This window comes from Etheostoma spectabile, chromosome 9 (genome assembly GCF_008692095.1).
Source record: "Etheostoma spectabile isolate EspeVRDwgs_2016 chromosome 9, UIUC_Espe_1.0, whole genome shotgun sequence".
Lineage (NCBI taxonomy): Eukaryota > Metazoa > Chordata > Actinopteri > Perciformes > Percidae > Etheostoma > Etheostoma spectabile.
In genome coordinates, this window is record NC_045741.1 from 28,509,280 (window position 1) to 28,515,821 (window position 6,542).

The window sequence follows — 6,542 nt, forward strand, 5'->3', positions numbered from 1 at the left end:
CTTTTCTTTCATATTAACAAATATCTCGCAAGTTTCTGTTGTTTTGTTGCGGTTGTAACCATTTTCTTGACCCCACACATCCATCATCCGTGATCCAAGATGTTTTGGCGAGCAGTACATGGGACTATTTTCTCCATTGAACCATTTTGTGCTGCGGGGGTCTTTTTGACCCCAGAAGACAACAGAAGATATTAAATTCAGTAAAACCCCCATAATTCAATCAAATTACCTCAAATTTATTTTTATCTTTAAGAGCATAGTAAACAACTACCATTTTTTTCAGAGCATTCTGATGACTAAAAAACATATTTTGATGGCAAAAGATTTCATTTGGGGGTCAGAATGACCCCAGGACAACCGGAGGGAAGCCTTTCATGAAATTTTGATCGGGTAGAATTAGAATTAACAATACAGTTTAACTGTGACGTTGTTGCAGGGGAATGAGGACCAAAATGCAGGAAAAGGTATGCAAGCAGAATGGAGTAAATGTCCAGAATTTATAATTTATTTGTGTACTCTGTGTAACAGACAAAAAGCAAAGACAGGGAAGACTCACAGGGAAACAGGTCACAGGGAAACAGTGTAACTGACTCTAAAAAAGATGTATTATAAGGTAACCACTTCAGTGCTGTATTTAATTAGTTCTCCGTTTTGTTTATTTTTATATCATGAGTCCTTTAGTTTGGCGCCTCCTAGCGGAACTGTCTGTAAGACGCACATACGGAAGTAAGGTGAGAAACACATGTTGCTCGGTAACTATGTACGGCTCCAAAGGACAATAATTAAGCACCTAGCTGGAACGGGAACAAGCTCTTACGGTGTTTTACGGAAGGTGTACGGAAGGATAAACTAGATTTGTGTTCAAACCAAGGCTGACGGCTGAACATAAATAAAGGCTTCTGGAAACATCAGTACGCTTTACCATTATCTGGTTGGGGGTTTGCTACAAACAGGACCACACAGCATGATGAGGAACATACAGGCCAACAAACCCAAACGATCTGACAAGAGATGAGGGACACACACACATTAAATCCACAAGGTAACGAGGTAACGAGGTAACGAGAGGCAGGTGACAAGAGGGCAGGGAAGCAGGTGGAAAACATCAGGTAATCACAAGAGCGGGAAGACACAGGAAGTACACTTAGAGTCAGGACGAGACAAAAACAAGACTTCAAAATAAAACAGGACACAGAACCTACAGACCCTCAGGGGGAACACAAGACCCGGGAGGAACAAGACACAAACACAAGACCAGGGAGGGAACACGGAGAAGGAAAAGAAAAGACAATTAAAAACCCGAAACCATAACATTAACCACAGTGTAGTTTCGTGTAGTGCTGTCCCAACTCTGAAATACTGCACCTCCATTCCTCAAATGGTATTACCTTTTGGAATGAACCTTCATTATAAACAAAGTTATTGCGGCTTAGGACCCTGACCCTGTAAACACATACCTAAACCATGAACCCAAACCCCTCAGCACAGACAGAAAACAATGTTAGTCTGACCATACTGCAGTATCGGTGTATGCGTATGAATTTGAGTACATGTTACCCAGGTATGACTAATGTATTTACTTATATTTTTATTGCATTTCTTCAAAACACACAGAACAGCTCCGACATGATGGGAAAGGAAAAAAAACACCCAAATGTGGGCATGTGGGCGCAGTTAATAGAAAATGATTATGAAAGTAAAACTGAATGATCTGCCTCCCCCCTCACAGTATTCTTCAGCAAGGCAAAGCAGCATCCAGATGAGATGATTTTGTTTTTGATTGCGACTGTTTTGCAAAAAAACAACATGCTTTTGCATCCTAAGGGCGAGTTGCATATCATTTTCCAGCCCAAACTCCTTCCTGTCGCCATTAGATCACTCCTGCCTGTTATCTTATATCTTACCAGCTCGTCTGTTGTCTGCATTTGGGCTCTTGGAGCCTTCTTGAGCACATTGTTCACATTATTGACAACAAAAACGGTCCCAGCACATCAAGACAAAGCATTTTTATATACCACATTCCACACACCCACAGCAAAAAAGCAACATGGAAAATGAATTAAAAACAAAGGTAAAAAGGCTGGTCTTTAGCCCAATAATCAGCATTGTCTAAGCTCTTCTGGCAATTTGTTCCACATTTTGAGCAGCATGGAGGTATTCCTCCGCGGTGCCTTTTGGTTACCAGAAGTGACTTCTAACTCTATCCAGTGCACTTTGGCAATCAAGATCTAATACGCTATGAGGAAAAACAGTACGTAAACAGTGGAGAATCAAATGGTTCATTAAAGTGACTATTTGTCATTTGTTAATGATTCATAAAATGATCTTCAATGACCTGTAACAGCAAATGAGACTAACTGTGAAAGTACACTCTAAGAAATAGCTGTGCAACAGTTACTGTATGGACTGTATATTTTACGGAAGAGGATTAGGGCCACTGGTGAAAAATGTATGTGAGTTCTGACTTTTTTCTCAGAATTCTGACCTTAATCTCAGAATTAAAAAAAGTCAGAATTCTGAGAAAACGTCAGAATTCTGAGAAAAAGTCAGAATTCTGAGAAAAAGTCAGAATTCTGAGAATGAAGTCAGAACTCACATACATTTTTCACCAGTGACCCTTATCCTCTTCCGTTTTATTTTAACAGAAATTGTCAATAGAATTTGAAATAAATTAGGTGAAACTTACAGTACCTCGTCAAACTGACATAGTCAGGGTCATTTTATAGCATTTGTCTGTTGTTCATTTCTTTGTAATGATGTGTGGTCTTTCTTGTGCATCTAATTTTATCCTTGTCCTATAATATCAAGAAAGGCAGCCATAAATAAAATGTATTATTATTTGAACATGGGCTGGGGTCAGAGTCTCTGAAATTAAAGGCTCTGTAACCAAGTCCTTCTTCCATTCATCACCCCTACATCTACAGTATGCATCTCCACATTTAAAAGAAAAGAAATACTTAAAATGTTTTTAAAGCCTCATGCTTATGTAGATATGCATACGCCCGCATGCACCTTTATGTCACTGTCACAGAAGCGGTTAAAATAAAGTTTGTCTGACAATTGACAGCCATGCACTCGGAGTCTGTTGCTCATAAGTGGGCGGGTACGGACTAAAGACACTCCAGATTTAGCATAAAGACAAGCATTGTGTTCCTACTTCCCTCTCCCAGTATCCCCTTGCCTTCCCTTGCTTTGGCACCAAACCCATCAGAGGAAATGTTTTGGACAGAGACAGTAAAAAACATTGTTATGGTGTTTTAGAGAGGAGCCTGATGCATCCTCTATCAGAGCACAGAACAGACAAAACCTTCTCACATTACAATGTTTTTGTGCGTAGAGATAGTGTTCTGGCTAAAGAGAAACCAATCAAACTTTAGCTCTGTTTTTATGTATTATCTACACTACCAGTCAAAAGGTTTGGATTCACTCAGAAATTCCCATTGCACTCCATTGCATTGCATTGTTTTTTTAACCAGGGCAGCAGTTTTCAGATTACATTATGTGCTTACATAATTGCAAAAGGATTCTCCAATGTTTTCTCAGTTAGTTTTTTTTTTTTTTCCAACCCTCATGTTGTCCTTAGGTCAAACTGACCCGTTTTCAGTTAATTTTATATTTATATTTTATTTTGTCGCAAAAAATGGGCCGTCGAAATAAGATAACGATAAAAATATCAAAAACCTTTGGAAAAAACTCCAAAAACGTCAAAAAAAAAAGCACCCACGACATTGAAAAAGTGACAAAAATGTTGGAAAAAGCGATAATGACGTTGAAAAAAAGTGACCATGGTTGACAGGAAGACAACACAAGGGTTAAATAATATCAGATTAGTGAACAGAATGAGCCTTTGGAGCGTTGGATGAATGGTTGCTGATAATGGGCAATGTAGATATTGCATTAACCCTTGTGTTGCCTCCCTTTCAACCATGGTCACTTTTTTTTTTTCCAACATTTTTGTCACTTTTTCAATGTTGTGGGTGCTTTTTTTGACGTTTTTGGTGTTTTTTCCAAAGGTCTTTGATATTTTTATTGTTGTCTTATTTCGACGGCCCATTTTTTGTAACAAAAATATATAAAAAATCAACTGAAAACGGGTCTGACCTAAGGACAACATGAGGGTTAAAGATCAGCTCCCCCCCCCCACTCAGATCAGCTGGTATTCTGTCTATAATGGAATGGAATGGAAATTTGTAAGTGACCCCAAACTTTTGACCGGTAGTGTATATTAATGGTTGGAGTTTAAGTTCCCCATTCAATAACCGAGTTTTCAGATTCACAAAATGTTCTCATTGATTTAACAACAAGTCGAAATGTAACACGTGTTTTCACATGTTGATCAGACAAAAATCCTTTTCTGTTATCCTAAAACACATTCACGTGAATGGAAAAATCAATGTGGGATAAATGATGGGTCTTTTACAGGAGGTAATGGTTCGAGGAAGTTAAATTAGAGATTTGGTTTCATTGTGTAGGCCATTAGAGCCTTTAGGAGAGGTCTGTGGTGCTCACGCTATATGAGAAATGATTGTGCGAGATGTGAAATGACAGAAAGAATCTATCGAGGCTTGAAATGATTGTTCATACCTTCGGTAGTGTTAAGACATTTTTATACCAAGCAGGTTTTTATTTCTCAAATGTACTGCGTATGGGTCCAAAACGGAGTTGTTGCACACAGAATGAAAAGAGCTTGTTATTTCAAACTCTCCTCTAGGGAAACCTTGTCAGATGGCAGGAGTCTTGTGTTAAATAAATATATTAATATGGCAGCCTGCAGCGCTTCTGTGCTTCAAGTAGCATTCATGACCAAAATGCACATAAACTATACAGAATGAGCAGGTTATGACTGAGCAGATTAGTGATTTAGCTAAAAACACAATTAGAGTCTAGAAGATTATTTTGCCAAATGCCACATACGATGTTATGCATCCAGCCTGTGTCATTTGAGCCACGTTGTTTGATTTTGATTGATTACCAGTTCCCAAAGCATGCATCTCAAATTTTATGGCATTTGTTTAAATGATGAATGGTAACATTCATAGCCTCGGGCTTGAAGTGTCACCGCAAAGTTGTTTGTTGCCATTTGCTGAACAAGTAGACCAAGCATGACATTACACACACAGTGTTTGGGTTTGGGGTTGGTTTGAGACCACACCAAAAGCTAAAGTCATTTGTACGTGTATCCAAACATTGGATGTGGATTGGTCTCCGCCTGCATGCACCAACCGAAAAGGACACATCCAATTATGTTGATTATAGAAAATAAACGAATAGACAAAGAAATGTAGTAGTCCCTTTGTGTCCCGTGATTGGTGGAGTGCTAACACAGAAACGAGGAGCGGGATGAGCGTGACACACCAGGCAGGAGGGCATGAGACGAGACACGGAGGGGCACCAGGCTGCAGCCATACAGACTCAAAGTTTTCTCAAACTTGTGATCTTAAAGAGCCCGGTGGGTCCTTTAAGGTCCGTCGGACAGTCTGGTGAGGTCACTGACTCGAGTCTGTTCGGCGTGTTCCGTGTCGTTGTCCCTCCGGAGGGGCCCGGATGGGCCCGGATGGGCCCGGATGGGCCGGCGGCCTTCATTTTTGCCGACCTGACATGCTCAGTTGGAAGGCGGGCACTGCCGGTAGCTGGACTCAAATGACCAATCTGATTGGTTGAGTGCAAACCCAGAAACGAGGAGCAGGATAAGCGTGCCTAGAGTCTCAAAATCGGAGGAAAATCTTTTAAACTGACCTTTGTGGATCTGAAATGAAGACAGGTTCAGCGGCTGCACGTATTTCTCCTTAAAAGGTTTTCAGGAACCCATTTCGGTGAGGGAAATATTGTATTCTGAACAAGCCGCCATGACAGTCTGGCTTTGAATTTCCCTAGAAACCAGACCCACGTGTTGCGTTCGTCCAATCAGCTGCTGCTTTTCATTTTTATGCGACAATGCAGATTATCGCCGCCTGCTGTTATGGAGACGTATTACGTCTCGTCGCTGTGGTTTGTTCCGAGGAACTTTTTTGACCAACTCGGGGAGACGGATGAGTCCGACTGCCTTTTCTGCCGTCAACACTCAAAAACATTCAATGAAATTCAAATAATTACGAGCTGCAACGTGGTCCGGCAACATTCAAATTCACCATTAGCTTAACTTAGCTTAACCCTTGTGTTGTCCTTTTGGGTCAAAATTGAAAATGAACCCTTTTGACGTTTTTGTTACTTATTTTGGCGCTTTAAAAAAACTCCCAAAAACATTTTTGTCAAATTCAAGTCAGAAAAATGCTAAAAAGTCAACAAAATTAGTGAACTGATTCTTGATTTGACTTGTGAAGAGTATTTCGAGGAACCATCCGTGTTACTTTTTGTTGTTTTTTTCGACACTTTTTCGTAGCTGTTTTAATCCCTGTTTTTTTTCAGAACTCCCTCCCCCCCTCTCTATCCATCCCTCTCCCCCTCTCTCTCTCCCTCTCATCCTCTCTTTCCCCCTCTTTCCCTCTCTATCTCTCCCTCACCCCTTCTCTCTCCTTCTCTCTCTCTCCCTCCCCCTCTTTTTT